Raw genomic sequence first — 16,202 nt, forward strand, 5'->3', positions numbered from 1 at the left:
CCTGTACAGTCAAAGGCAATCTCTCAGCCATGCAACACTGTACCCAAATGAAATTGATAATTATTTTCACACAAATAGAGCTTTCTTTTGGTAGTATTTAATCACAACAGTTTTTTTGTTTTTTTTTTATAAACGAAACAATACCAAACATTTTGGGGAAAAAAACTTTTTTTAGTTTCTGCTTATAAATTTGTGTAAAAAAATTATTTTTCTTTATAAATTTAGGCCAAAATGTATATTTAGTTTGTGTGAAGGTTAGTCTACAAATTAGAGGAACACTTTTTTTATTCAGAGTATAGCATCAAGTCAATTAAACTCCTGGGATATTGATCTGGTCAGTTAACAAGTTAACAGGGATGTTTAATTCCTATCGCAAGACGCCCAGGACATGCAGTTCCAGCCGTGGGGCAAGAAGTCTTTATCTACATTTAGCCCTGCTGTGGGTTACTCTGGCGCAGGCAGACGCTGAAGACAGAGAAGCTTGGCTTCTAGTCTGGCAGCAACAACCCCTTACTTCTCTGCACATGACAGCAGAGGAGAGGGCAGGGGAGTGGTGTTTTTCTTCAGTGCGGTTGCGTTCTGAGCGAGTACATTGTACACGGACTCCTATCTCCTAATGTATCATATTCCAGCCTGTCCTAGCCCAGCACTCTGCTGCAGCTAGTAATACTCTGCAATGCAAAGCCAGCACTGTGAGTTTTGCCTCTTCCACAAGAAGTCCAAACATACTTTCCTGACTTCCTATTGGCTGTTAGTCCCAGGACACTGAGCCGCCTCCAGTCCTGTAGCATACTGCTCAGAGCTTTGCTCCTCTGCTGTTCCAGGAATGGGTGTACTGCTGTACCCCACCTGTAATGGACATCTCCTGGAATCTTCCTGACCAAGTGTACTGTGGTATGTGACATTCAGCATGTGGAGCACAGTTACATAGGGCACACTACACTCACACACAGCATCATCCCCCACCACACTTATCCCCAGTGTTCCTCCTGTCCCCCCACTAAACCAAATGTTGCCCCCCCTTATCCCCTATGTCCTCATCTCCTCCACTTATCCCCAATGTCCCCATCTCCTCCACTTATATCCAATGTCCACCATATGCCCCCCACACACACACACTTATCTCAAATGTCCCCTTCACCCCCACTTATCTAAAATTTCCCCCCTCTCTCCCACTTATCCCCAGTGTCCCTGACTCCTCCACTTATCCCCCCTCTCCCCCCACTTATCCCAAATGTCCCCTTCTCCCTCCACTTATCCCACATGTCCCCTTCTCCCTCATCTTATCCCCCAATGTTCCTCCTCTCCCTCCACTTATCCCTAATGTCCCCCCTCTCCCCCACATTAGAAATTAGCACATTGCATCCCCCCCCCCATTTAGCACCAATGCCTCCATTAACTTGCCACCAATGTCATCCCCTATCCCCCTCTTAGCACTAATGCTCCCTTTCCCCACTTAATATTGAACTCTGTACATTGTAGCTTCTCTTTTACAGCAGCCTCTCTCTGATACTCTGTAGGTGGGGGTGTGAGGAGAGCTCTGTACTAGGAGGGGGTTGTAAACTGGCCTGTGAGATATGCATTCCTGAACCCTGAACCCTGCACTCTGTACGCAGCGCACCCCTGGACCCTGCACTCTGTACGTCGCTCACCCCTGAGCCCTGCACTCTGTACGTCGCTCACCCCTGAGCCCTGCAGCCTGTATGCCACGCACCCCTGGACCCTGCACTCTGTACGCAGCGCACCCCTGGACCCTGCACTCTGTACGCAGCGCACCCCTGGACCCTGCACTCTGTACGCAGCGCACCCCTGGACCCTGCACTCTGTACGCAGCGCACCCCTGGACCCTGCACTCTGTACGCAGCGCACCCCTGGACCCTGCACTCTGTACGCAGCGCACCCCTGAGCCCTGCACTCTGTACGTCGCTCACCCCTGAGCCCTGCAGCCTGTATGCCACGCACCCCTGAGCCCTGCAGCCTGTACGCCGCACACTCCTGAACTCTGCCCTGTGCAGGATGCATTACTGATATTTAATAATGCTCCCGTTAGGCAGTGGTGTGGTGAGGGCATGGTTGAATTCCTGCACCTATTCTCTGAGGGAAAAAAAAGCCCTAACAGGCTGTCCCATCCTACAGGACATCCGATCAACTAGCCTGTTTTTCCGCTGGCTGATCATAGAGGCGGAAAAAGATTAGAATCACTCTGTCCGCCTCTGTGATATAGGAAACAGGAAGCGACGAATATAATTACCACCGGTTTCCCCAGCACCATTTTTAAAAATGTAAAGCATTTGATCACACCGATCTTGGTGTTGTCAAATGCTTTTAAAGGTAGAGGAGGAATCTGCGGTCTCTTTGACCAAAGCTCTCACCATAAGGAGTACCTGTCACTGCTTATTGCTGTCACAAGGGTTGTTATATATCTATATATCTCTATATATATATCGTTATGATCTTCTAGGAAATTTTCTGCAGAAAATAAAAAACATTAAAAGTTTGTCACCATAAAGCCCCTTTTCATTTTTAAAAAGCCCCAGACATCCATAAAAGTACTTCTACCTAATAAGAAACATCAACCCTTCATATTTTCCATTCTGGGAATAAAGAAATGTTTTTTCAGGACAGTTAGATTGTCATGAGGAACAAGTAGTTTGGGACCCCGATTTAGTCCCTTGGACAAGTAGTTTTTTTGTTTTTTTTTTTTAATTTCCACACCCCTGGTTGAGTAGCAGAGGGGGTTGTTAATCAGTTTCAGCTGCTTTGATGTTAATGAAATTAAGAAGTGCACTAGATGGGAAACATTGAGATGACCCCCAAAACAGGAATGGTTTTACAGGTGGAGGCCACTGACCTTTTTTTCCCTAATCATTTTTTCGGACTGTTTTTCACTAGTTTTGCATTTGGCTAGGGTAAGTGTCACTACTGGTAACATTAGGCGATACCTACTGAGGTTGAACAGGCAGTCCAACTCCTCCAGGATGGCACATCAATACGCGCCATTGCCAGAAGGTTGCTGTGTCTCACAGCACCGTCTCAAGAGCATGGAGGAGATTCCAGGAGACAGGCAGTTACTCCAGGAGAGCTGGAGAGGTTTGAAGAATGTCTTTAACCCATCATCAGGAGCGGTATCTGCTCCTTTGTGCAAGGAGGAATAGGATTTGCACTGCCAGAGCCCTAAAAAATGACCTCTAGAAAGCCACTGGTGTGAATATCTCTGGCCAGTCAATCAGAAACAGACTTCATGAAGGTGGCCTGCGGCCCGACATCCTCTAGGGGGCCCTGTGCTCACTGCCCTGCACCATAGAGTTCGATTGGCATTTTCCATTGAACACCAGAATTGGCAGGTCCACTACTGGCGCCCTGCGCTTTACACAGATGGGAGCAGGTTCACCCTGATTACATGTGACAGACATGAAAGGGTCTAGAGAAGCCGTGGAGAATGTTATGATGCCTGTAACTTCGTTCAGCATGACCATTTTGGTGGTGGGTTAGTGATGGTCTGGGGAGGCATATCCATGGAAGGATGCACAGACCTCTACAGGCTAGACAATGGTACCCTGACTGCTATTAGGTATCGGGATGAAATCCTTGGACCCATTGTCAGAACTTACACTGGTGCAGTGGGTCCTGGGTTCCTCCTGGTGCATGACAATGCCTGGCCTCGTGGGGCGAGAGTATGCAGGCAGTTCCTGGAGGATGAAGGAATTGATATCATTGAATGACCCCCACACTCGCCTGACCTAAATCCAATAGAACACCTCTGGGATATCTTGTTTCGGTCCATCCGACGCCATCAGGTTACACCTCAGACTGTCCAGGAGCTCAGTGATGCTCTGGTCCAGACATGGGAGGAAATGCCCCAGGACACCATCCGTTGTCTCATTAGGAGCATACCCTGATGTTGTCAGGCATGCATACAAGCACGTGGGAACCATACAAACTGAGTACCATTTTGAGTTGCTGCAATGAAATTTAAACAAAATGGACTAGCTTGCTGCATATTTTTCACTTTGATTTTCAGGGTGTCTTTGAATTCAGTCCTCTGCAGGTTGATCATTTTCATTTCCATCAAACAATGGGGCATCCTTATGTTCTTAACACATTACCTGGTCCATATCAGAGATATCCAGCAAGATATTTTTTCCCATTGAGATCTGATGTGTTCCTTTTTAATTTTTTGGAGCAGTGTGTGTGTATATGAATGTATGTGTGTGTGTAATGTACATAAAAAGTGTGTGTGTATGCATAAGACAGTTGATGACAGATCTGTGTACTGGCCCAATAAAATATATAATCAGTGAGCGCTTAATAATTTAGCAGCTGATGTACATAAAGGTAACCAAGTAAAAACCTCAGAAAAACTAACATTCCTAAAAGTGCAGCGCTAAAAAGACCAGAGGTCCTCCTCTCAGGATGGGATGGATGAGTTGGGCCGTTTTAACGGACTTTCCTCCCTCTGGGGGGTAGGCAGCTACAGAGAGGTCTCCCTTGGTGTGTGCGAATGGAATCCAGCCAGAGGTCTCCTTAATGGATGGGTGGATGCTTGTCAGCTAATATTGGAACAGCTCCCTCCTCTGGAATGGTGCCACATGTGATTCAGCTCATGTGATGTCCTCTAGGATGGGCTCTAAAAATTAACGTTAGCTCGCCAAGGAGCCAACCAAAAAATGGCCCATAGTGTAGTAGTTTAAAATGATTCACTTTATTAAATAATCCACGTGGTGTGAAGATAAAAACAGATGTACAAAAAAAGGTATACTGACCATTCACAATTAAAAGATGGCTGCCGGACCTGTGCTAGGTGCCGGCGGCAAGACGTCACAGCGGAATGGCCCCTTTAACATGTTTGCATGTTAAAGGGAAAAAGCACTTCTTCAGAAAGGCTGGCCATCACGCCAGTGCCGTGCTTCATGTATATTTATAGTCCTAATCATTTGTTCGCGCATGCGCAGTGCGTGCGCCATCTTGCTGCACGCCGCGCATGCGCGTTACGTGCGTATCAGCATGTACTGGCCGGCGCATGCGCACTGCGTCCGCGCCATACTCCCGAAGAGCGGAAATGGCTGCTCGAGCGCCATTTTGCCATAGTCCGTCCAGGACTGTGTCCTGTAAGCATTGCAAGTATATAATCAATCGGAACAGCTGGGAAAAAACACCCACATTAATGTGGAAGGAAATAAGTATATTCCCCAAAATAATTGCTGGATAATAAGTGGGCGTAATTCTGAGGGTACGCACATGGGTGTCATACTGAGAGTATGCATATTAATGTCGCCAATAGGTTAATATATCCCAATGAAGGGAAAAAAAACATATCGTATATAGGTGGTAAGACAATACATACATAAATAGCATATTTAAAAACAAAAATCACGGTCTATTGCAAAAAAACGTACACAATCCATTAGCGAGATAGAACTTAAAACACATAAAGTGCATATAACAGAATGGGACACCAACAAAAACATAAAATAGTTGAGATTCATAACCTAACAAACAGCCCGTTGCCAGTAGCATATAACCTATAGACAATGGATGGCTTCCTTTCATGCCACGGTGATCACTTATACAGACTGGGTCAATAACAGCCCATCTGTTTCATGCGATTAGCTGTGGCTAATCCTGAACAAAAAAACCTGAATGAATTGTAAAAAAAAAAAAAAATTTTTTAAATGTATTATTTTTTTTTCCGTACGGTCACCAGTCAGTGACCTTGATCACCGCCACACCACTTATATGATGACACTGTACTGCACTGGTGACAGTATGTAAGAAAAAAAAAAAGTCTTCATTTTCCAAAAAAAATACAACTTTGCCTCTTACTAAATACCTTGGACTTTCTACTTTGCAAATAGGGGTAATTTGGGGGATACTGTACTGTCTGACAATTTTACATCAGGATTGATCGATTTCCAGATATATACCATAGTTTGTGGACTCTGTAACTTTCCTACAGACTGATTTGGGTTATTTTCACCAAAGAAACAATTATGAAGAACAATTATTTATTTGCAATATTTTATAACAGAAAATAAAGAAAAATGTGTAGGGTTTTTTTTCAAACTTTTCGACCTTTTTCCATTAATTTAGCAAGAAATGAAAAAAAACTGTGGTGATTAAATACCACCAAAAGAAAGCTCTAGTTGTGTGAACACCATGATAAAAATTTGCTGTGGGCACAGCGCTGCATGACCATGCAATTGTCATTCAAAGTGTGAGAGCACTGAAAGCTGAAAATTGGCCTGAGCAGGAAGGGAGTAAAAGTGCTCGATATTGAAATGGTTAAGTTGAGGTAAGCTTGTGAAACATGCTTGTGTACATGTTTTTGGTGTGTTTTTTTTTTTGAGACGTATGTCCTTTTTTTACAGGTGCAATACGCACCGGAAACACGGCAAAAATGCATATGCACAGGAGCGGACTGACCATTTGGAAACTCGGGCACTGCCTGAGAGCCCGGGGTCAGTAGGGGGCCCCATGAGATGCCCCTGGTACCTTTTTCATAGGCTTTTTTTGAGTTTGGGCAAGGACACAGGGGCCCCATGATCGCCTATTGCCCGGGGGCCCCATGAGTTGTCAGTCCGCCCCTGCATATGCATTTTTACTGCACTTCTGCAATGGAGTGCAAGTAGGCTAAATGGATAAAAGAACTTTACTTTGGGATATGACCTTATTCTTCTTCACGGCAATGAAACGGGTTTTCTCTGGTGTGAAGTTAGACACCAATGCTATTTTTAGTGGTTTTGAGGTTCATTGGTACAGAACACTAGATAGTTCAAACCTGGGACTTATTTTTGAGCATTGTGGTGTGATAATAGTACTTGTAAAATTAAAAGTCTGTATAATAGGCCACATTTACCTCTTGATCATTAGTTGATAAATCCCAGTTAGAGGAGCAGTATAAACAAACTGTGAGCAATTATCAGATGTGCTTGTGGTTCTAAATTGAAGAGGTGTTTTTTTTTATTTTATTTTTTACCTAAATGCATTAAAGTGACAAACCTTCCACTGCCTGTTTCATTACCCTTCCTTCTCCCCAAATACTTACCTGAATCCTTTCTTGTTCCAGCTCTACGCCTATTTGCAGCTATTGGCTCCTTGCAGCCAAATCCAGTTTGGGAGGGTGGGGAAAAGTCACACTGTTTGTGTCTATGGATGCACACGGCCCAACTCAGGTGCTTGCCTGCTCTTGTGCCCCCATAGCACACAGCTTGCTGAGGGGGAAAACTCAGGAGAGGAGTAGCAGACACTGCTGGTGTGGGACCCCAGATTAGGTGATAAGGGGCTGCTCTGTCCATATCCTTGCATAGAGCAGGTAAGTATAAACTTTTTATTTATTAATCTTCAATTAAAAAAAAATGAACCTTTTACTATCACCTTAATGGCTCATACGACTTTGAGTTGGATTGCAACTGAACTTGGTTGCATTGTTAAAGATATCTGGCTGGTAGCTTCAGTTCTTCTGGAAAGAGAACTTCAGACAAAACTCAGTCGGTCACAAAGAGAGAGGGTAACTCATTGTTTTCCTATGTTCTGCATAGGCCTATGTTTTTGTTAGTACAAAATCAATTTTTCACCAGGCTTTAACTCCTATAACAAAGTTGCTCATGCAACTTCCTGTTCCTGTGTAAATCAGACAGCAAATCAGCTTTTGTACATAATAATGCCTTTGTTCCTCCCATTTACAGTTTGTTACCTTGTGCAGATACTCCTGCAACTTGCAAATAAAGACATTACAGCATTGTTCAAATGTTTTGCTGATCATTTTGTCAATCACGACTAGGATGAAAGGGATTGTTACATTATTGCTTTAATCCTTTGATCATCAAAAGGCAAAGCTTCAGAATGCAGGTCACTCCAATATGTAAGTCATCCTCCCTTGCACTCGGTGTGTGATTTATTAGGCCCCTCTATACTAGGTGAGATGGAGTTTTGTTTTACCTCCAGTCTACAGGGAAAGCAGCAGGTTCACTTTTATAATAAATATGCTATAAGTGCAGTGCTGAAAAAAGTTTAAAATTCAAACCTATAAAATAAAATGAACCTAATAACTGTTCAATATATACCATCAAAAATGAAACATTGATATCATAGTGGAAATAGCCCACAGACAAAAACTGTTACCTTCTCCGCAGTGTACACTTGGATATACACCCAGTGCATAAGTTGCTTCACTCAGCCTGGGTTCACACTGATCCGGTGCGGAATTCGCAGCGGTTTCTGTGCAAATTCCACACTGCATCACAATCGCACCACGTTCATGCGAACCACTGCGGGTGTGTAAGTTGAGTTAACAACACCCCAAAATTGTTCCGCAAAATGTGGTGCGATATGCAGAATCAGATTGCATGGGTGTGAATACCCTTGCGATCCGATACTAGTGTGGACCAAGAAAAGGGTCCTGCACTTTTTTTGATGCGGTGCAATTTGAGCCATATAAAATGTATGGCTCAAATCGCACCGCACAGAATTTGCATAGGAATGCAGTGTGGTTCCTGTGCAAATCACATGCGATATGCCGCACCACATCAGTGTGAACCCAGGCTTGAAGTCTAGTTAGTTTTAAACACAACAAAATTCCTCCAAGCATGATCCAAGAACTTTCCAAAATAACAGATCATTATGGATTAATAAAGTCCCACCATGTGACACATACACTCGGATGGAAAAAATTCTCCTCTCTTAGACACTAAAGTGGTTCTAAGGTCTAAGTGTTTTTTTTTTTTTGTTTTTGTTTTTTTTTTTTTAACCTAAATGCATTGCCTGCATCTCCACAGGAGAAGTACAGCCTAATGAGCTTTGGCTATACTTCTCCTTTTTAAGGTTAAAAAAAGCCTACTTATCTACTTGTTCTACCCCCCTTCCCACCCTAAACACTTATCCGCTGTCTCCTGTCTGATTGCTGTGCCCCACTGCAATTCCTCTCCCTTCTCTTCCTCTTTTCACTGGAGACTCGTTGCAGCAGCAGAAGCCATAGGCTTTAGTAGCACTTTAACCAAAATACTTTGGAAAGATCAAAAGTGCTTAAACCCCTATAATCCTGGAGATATCATTGTACCACCACCTCAGAGTTTTCCCCATATCTCGGAGAAGAAGAACGCAGCATGTAGTGTAATCCTTAAAAACTTTTTTGTTAAAAGAATGTGATTATGTCATTAAACTTTGCCCTATGTGTCTTGTCACAAAGGACTTTATCTGGGGTAAGGTGTCTGCAATATTAATTAGAGGTGTTGGCTTCTTAGAACATAATTTTCTATAGGAGTGCAGGTGGTTTCCACCTGAGGAATGTTCACATAATGTGCATTTTTGTTCTGGCTCCCACAGATGAGATGGCATGTGATTCAGTCTCCTTAGGCTGTTTTCACATTGCTCGGTATCAAAAGTGCATATGCCTTTTTGCCAAGGTGCATTTTATTGTTCATGTGTTTGCATTGCGTTTTTCACCCATATCTCTGGAATGGACAAAGCACTTCCCACAGATGTGTTGCGTTTTTATTATGCATTTTTACCATATTTCACATTCCTTTCAATAGAGAGGTGCATTTTTTTTTTTACCCGACCAGGGATGTTGAATTTCTATTGGTAGTTTCTTTACCTTCAGCCCTGCTGCGGCCAAGCAGCAGGGCTCACCTGTGAGCCCACACAGTGCCAGCCTCTACCGCCCCCCCATGTGAAGCTCCCCCACCCTCTGTCTCCCGGGCTCCGCTTGCCCATCTGCGGGCCCGAGACTGGCTCACCGCCGGCGGCTAGAGGGAAGGGAGGAGAGCGGACACGTCCACTCCCCACCCCTTCTTGTCCAAGCTCAGAAGTGACATTATGTTTGGGAATTTTATGTAATCTTCAGGCCAAAAAATGTTTGGTTTTAATCTTATGCAAAAAACGCAAAAACGGACCTGCTGATTGGCTGTGTACAATCACAGCCCAGAGTTCTGTGTTTACTAAGAGATCTCTGTGTTAGTTAAAGCAGAACACTTTACATACATTACACATAGATAGTTAGGCACACATTTAACCCCTTGATCATTTTAGACGTTAACCCCTCCCCAGCCAGTGTCCTTAGTACAGTGAGAATGTATAATATCACTGATCAATGTATTATTGTCACTGGTGTGATGTCAGTGGCAGTTAATCCGTTCCCCCAGTGTTAGTTAGTGTCAGACTGCCCACCATAGTATTGCAGTCCCATTAAAAGTCGCTGATCACCGTTATTAATAGTATTTAAGAAAAAAAATCTAGTACATATAGTTTGTAGATGCTATAACTTTCACACAAACCAACCAATATACACTTATTGGGATTTTTTTTATATTGGACGTGTAGCAGAATGCATTTTGGTCACAATTTATGAAGAAATTAGATTTTTTTTTACATTTTTTTGTTGGACATGTTTAATAGCTGAAAATAAAAATACATTTTTTTAAAAAAAATTTTCCAAACGTTTTTGGTCTTTTTTTTTTTATCACAAAAAATAAAAAAACACGCTGATCAAAAACCATAAAATGAAAGTTTTTTTGCATTGTGTAAAAAAAAAAAAAAAATTATATAAATTTCAATTGGGTATGGCATTGCATTACTGCGCAATTACCTGTTAAAGTAGTGCAGTGCTGTATAGGAAACAAATGGCTTGGTCATAAGGGGGTAAAACCTTCCGGAGCTCAAGTGGATAAGGTAGTTGGATATTTGTGTAACTCCTCACAAAACCCATCCCACTGCTTGCATCACAGCTAGGGCCTCTTGAGAAGAGTGGGATAGTAAGGGTGCTGTAATGTTTTCAAGAATCTATATAACGCACCTTGCTGACCCCTCCCACCAGCCTTTATCTGCCTGCACTGCCTAAAGAAGCACAGAGCCACAGTGATATCACCTAAGTCTAAAGTAAGGTATGCAATGAAAACTGAAGAGTTTTATTTAAAAATATCTTTAGCATGTTAATAACAAGGGGGAGGAACCAGGACAATACAAAATAAAGGCCAAATAAGCGTAAGCTTTAACACAGTGTTAATGCAGAGAGAGTCCACGTGGGAAGCGGAAGCAAACAACTAGCACACGTGGGCTTAGAGTGAGCAGGTGTCAGCGCTGGACGTGTTTTGTACTCCATGGCAGCATACGCATGGGTCATTCGCAGAGCCTATTCTAGAGATGACCTCAAGTGGTGATACATACCAAGGAACCCAGAGAATCTAACACAGATGTGACCAGACGCTGTGACACCTGGTGTATAGGAACCTGGCCTGACCTGGGAGCAGATGACCTGAGTTTTACCTGATGAGACAGAAATAATCTCAAATGCGTGTTTAAAACGCGTTTTCTGGTGAGTGCGCACTATTTAGACACATCATCTGTCACCCCCCAGATCAGATACCTATACACATTGATTGTGATCTTATGAGATCCTCACGTTCTGCATTATTATTTGGGACAATTTTTCACTATTACAGTCACCACGTGGTGATACTTTTACCTTGCACTTTTATATTTATTGATGCACTTTACATATATGTATATTGCACTTTATTAATTTATTTCTATCTATATATGCATAAATGTTGTATACTTCATCCTAGCACTGCACCTACTGTATTGATACTTATTTTGGAAGGTTTTCTTGGTTACCTTTTGGTGTTCTAGCGGCTGTCTTTTTGGGTAGCGCTCGCTTATATCTCCTTGCATATAAGCATAAGCTTTAAGTCTGGATAATATAATCTTCCTGCTAGTGAGATCTGTTTCACAGCATCTAGCGTAAAGTGGGCCACCAGAAAGCTGCTTCTTTTACTTTAGGGCTGAACCATCTGCTGCCTGCCAAAAGTCATAAGTTTGAAGAATTCATATGCAAAGTCTCATTCTCATCTGTTTACCTAACAAATTAATAGTTCAGAACTTAGTGTTACTAATCCCATGACCCTGCATTCACTATATCCAGTCTCCCACAATACACACAAAATGGAAATGCAATTATTGTAGTAAATATAAACTGCTAAATACCTTTTCTCATCAGTAGTATAAAGCAGTCTTGTGACTTCTGCCAGCTGTGCACTGGTTAAAGCTTGTAGGAGTTTTCATTCTCCTCTGACTGTCATATGAGGCTGCATAACCCCTGACCCTCTGCCTGTACAGTGCCATGCTGATCACATACACCCTCCCAAAGAAAAAAAAAAACACTCTAGCATTACACACCAAACTGAGCATGTGCAGAGTAACTTCTAGAGCTTTGTACTATCAGCATATAGATTGGGGACAGTAGAAAAAGGGGAGGATCAAATAGCTTTTTTACACAATGCAGAAGATGAACTCGTTAGGTTCCAAAGTGCATGCTTTACTACATATACAGACTGATTTTTCTGTTGTGGGTTTAGTAACACCTGAATATATGGAGAAAATACAGTGAGGAACAGAAGTATTTGAGCACCCTACGATTTTGCAAGTTCTCTTACTTAGAAATCATGGAGGGGTCTGAAATTCACATTGTAGGTGCATTCCCACTCGGAGAGACCGAATTAAAAAAAAATTCAGGAAATCACATTGTATGATTTTTAAAGAATTTATTTGTCTTGCACTGCTGAACATAAGTATTTGAACACCTAAGAAACAGCAAGAATTCTGGCTCTCAAAGACCTGTTACTGTGCCTTTAAAAAGTCCACCTCTACTCCACTCAATCTAACTTAGTAGCACCTGTCTGAGCTTTTAAAAGACACCTGTCCACCCCACAGCCAGTCAGACGCCAACTACTACCATGGGCAAGACGAAAGAGCTGTCAAAAGACACCAGAGACAAAATTGTGGACCTCCACAAGGCTGGAAAGGGATATGGGGCAATTGCCAAGCAGCTTGGTGAAAATAGATCAACTGTTGGAGCAATTGTTAGAAAATGGAAGAGGCTAAAGACGACTGTCAGTCTCCCTCGGACTGGAGCTCCATGCAAGATCTCACCTCGTGGGGTATCACTGATGATAAGAAAGGTGAGGAATCAGCCCAGAACTACAAGGGAGGAGCTGGTCAATGACATGAAGAGAGCTGGGACCACAGTTTCAAAGGTCACTGTCGGTAGAACACTACGCCGTCATGGTTTCAAATCATGCATTGCGCGGAAGGTTCCCCTGCTCAAGTCATCACATGTCCAGGCCCGTCTGAAATTTGCCAATGACCATCTGGATGATCCAGAGGAGGCATGGGAGAAAGTCATGTGGTCAGATGAGACCAAAGTAGAACTTTTTGGTCTAAACTTCACTCGTCGTGTTTGGAGGAAAAAGGATGAGTTGCATCCCAAGAACACCATCCCTACTGTGAAGCATGGGGGTGGTAACATCATGCTTTGGGGGTGCTTTTCTGCGAAGGGGACAGGACGACTGCATTGTATTTAGGAGAGGATGAATGGGGCATTTGTGAGATTTTGAGCAACAGCCTCCTTCCCTCAGTCAGAGCTCATAGACTTGCAGTGAGGGAGTGGGCTAGTAAAGAAGCACCTAAATATTTAGCATTCATTGGTAAAATTATTTAAATTTAAGGTGATCACATATATTTGTGTAAAGATTATGTACAGTTAGCAAAAAGTCTGTTCTGTTCAATCAAATCAGACAGCTGGTGCCTATACCATATAGCTGCATTTATGTGTATGTATGTGTATGCATTTTATTTTATGTGAAGATGGAAATTCTTTCTATTTCATATCCAAAATCACATTGAACTCATCCTCATGTATGAAAGAGAGCAATGTAACAGGAGGAGCATATCTGTATGTTACAATCTTTTATCCTCTCTCGCTTAGATAAAATTAGTTTGTTGAAACTACATAAAATGTGGTTTCAGCAAGGCGGTGCCCCACCATACTTTGCTATTGCTGTTAGAATATTTTTTAGTAAAATGTTTCTAATGAATCCCAATTTAGATTAGGAATACTTTATTAACGACTTCTGCCCCAGTGATATACCGGTACATTGCAGGGTTGAACTGGTTATACCAGGATGATGCCTACTGCAAAAAAGATTGAGGCAGCTCTGGCCCTTCCTGTAGAGCACTTCAGTGTTCTTACCCCAATCCAATTTATTATCTATGTTCACCCCCCGATAGTTATAATTCTCTACTACATCCACACCAGGGGTGCGCAATTAATATTGCCTGACACTCGGGACATGTGGTTCCGGCTCCTGGCAGGTGGGTTACTTTTCCCCGTTTTAACCCTGCTGTGGTCCTCTTTGACCGCCCCTTGAAGACGTCATTCATGACGAAACTAGTAGGGCTTGGCTTGCTGGATGCTGACGTCTGTGGAGAGGATTAAGTCACGAGCGCTGTAGTGAGTGTGCGGGGAGCAGGAGACTGTTATACCATTTGCTGTTTTATGCTGTTATACTGGTGTCGGTGAAGACACCCTTTTTGTGAGTGCAAATCTTTATTAAATTGTTGGATACTTTTCTAAAAAAACTGGCTGCACCATGATTTTTTCTTTCATTCCCAAACATGACCTCGGTGGAGAGATATAAAAAGAGAGAGTGATATAATGCTCCTGGAACCATTATATTGAGTGGTGGATACCTACCTTATGGATGATTGTGTAGCTATTGATCATCACACCTGAGAAGTTGAGTTAGTTACCCAACTTTACTTTTGTGGTGGATTTTGGCACAATTTCTTTGAGAGCACTTGAATTTGAAAAGGATTTGTTTGGACATTTGAAGAAGTTCAAAATTGGACAATTTTTATATTCACAAATTTTATTATTTCAATTACTTATGCACTAAAAAATAGTTTTGCACATAATTTTGATATTTTTTGATAATAGATATATATCTTTTGCACTAATGTTTCTACACTAAATTAGGAATAGTTTTGGTTTTAGCGCATTCCTTTATTTAAGTTATTTCTAAAAGCACCTCAGATTTAAATAGGGTTTTGGTTTGAGTTTTTTTTTTTTTTTATCAGGACAAGAAGATTGTCATGAAGGACAAGTAGATTGGGTCAACAGTATAGTCCCCTGGCGGACCTACTCAATATTAGGTGGGTAATCATAGAGCTATGGCTAATCAGAATGTGTATACAGTGTGTGTGTGTGTGCAGATAGATAAAATATAAATATCTATCTATCTTGGTAGATATACACATACGCGCTGAACACACATTTATATGTGGGGGAAAGTACAGCTTTTACTTAATATAGTGGCCATAGCTGAACTGGCTGATTTGACAGTATTTTTCTACTTTTATTTATCAAAGCCCCAACATCTGCTTTTATTTAATACTTTTTAAATCTATTTTTAGGCTTGTGCACTAAAACAGCTGGAAGCAATATCCGTAGAAATAATTTCAGACTGAAGATTCTGTCCATGGAATATAGTATTTCTCATATAGAAGAAATATCCATATGATGTGCAGGTGCAGGTTTTGGCCTGGAGCTTGTTTTTTATCCAGTGTAGTGTGCAACTAATGTAAAAAAAAATGCACACATCAGCAAGGAATGCTGATTTTTAGCACGTCACAGTGTCCATGTGGCAAAAACAGTCTTGTCAGTTGATACTTTACAAATTTTACTTATTACCAGTTTATTTCATTCTGAGTCAAGTCTTAAAGTATTTGATGCATAGAGAAGGAAGTGTCTTATGACCTGTCTTTTGAAGCCACTTGGAGAATGGCCAAGAAGACTTAGAGAGTATGCACACTGTTACGCTTGTCCACAGTTGCTAATCATGAAATAATTTACGCACCACAATTGTTTTGTGACTTTATTCAGTAAAGGCTTATAAAGACAGGGATTTAGAGCATGTATGTGTGTCTTATCCCCACGCATTATTTTAGGCTCATTCACTGCAATGGACAGCCTCAGTAGCACAAAAAAATTGTGCATGAGGAAGGGATGGGCAGGTAACCTTCATTATAATTGGAAAATGCCGGAGCTTTCCCTGTCAGAACTTCTTCACACTTTAAGTTTAAAAGTGGGGTTGAGGATGCCACTTTTGTAGGTATGTGCAGACACCTCTAGGCACCTCTCAATATTTTTTTTTTCAATTATATTTTTTTATTAATTTTATAATACAGATCCACTTTATATCAAACATAAAATACAGAAAATCATATTTAATTATCATCAAATTTCCCATCGCCCTGTTTACCCCTTTTATTTTTTGAGGCTCTATTTTTTTGCCAGTATTTAGTAATGAGGCTTTTGACTGCATTTAAAAGATGGAACAGTATCAAATTTTTATTTTGCTTCACTGAGA

General features: G+C 41.8%; 1 protein-coding gene across 7 annotated transcripts in view; it reads left to right on the forward strand.

Moving 5' to 3' along the window:
- TPST2 (tyrosylprotein sulfotransferase 2) overlaps positions 1 to 16,202 on the forward strand; it is an 87,385-nt gene that overhangs the window by 18,681 nt on the left and 52,502 nt on the right. The window contains exon 3 of one of the 7 annotated variants that reach the window (XM_089651723.1): positions 14,911 to 14,985. The exons of the other annotated variants lie outside the window; for them this stretch is intronic. The gene's annotated coding sequence lies outside the window, so the exon portion shown is untranslated. The remainder of the gene's footprint in view (positions 1 to 14,910; positions 14,986 to 16,202) is intronic. 7 annotated transcript variants of the gene reach the window in all.

This window comes from Staurois parvus, unplaced genomic scaffold (genome assembly GCF_062004578.1).
Source record: "Staurois parvus isolate SC_StPar_1 unplaced genomic scaffold, SC_StPar_1.0 ptg000661l, whole genome shotgun sequence".
Classification (NCBI taxonomy): Eukaryota; Metazoa; Chordata; class Amphibia; order Anura; family Ranidae; genus Staurois; species Staurois parvus.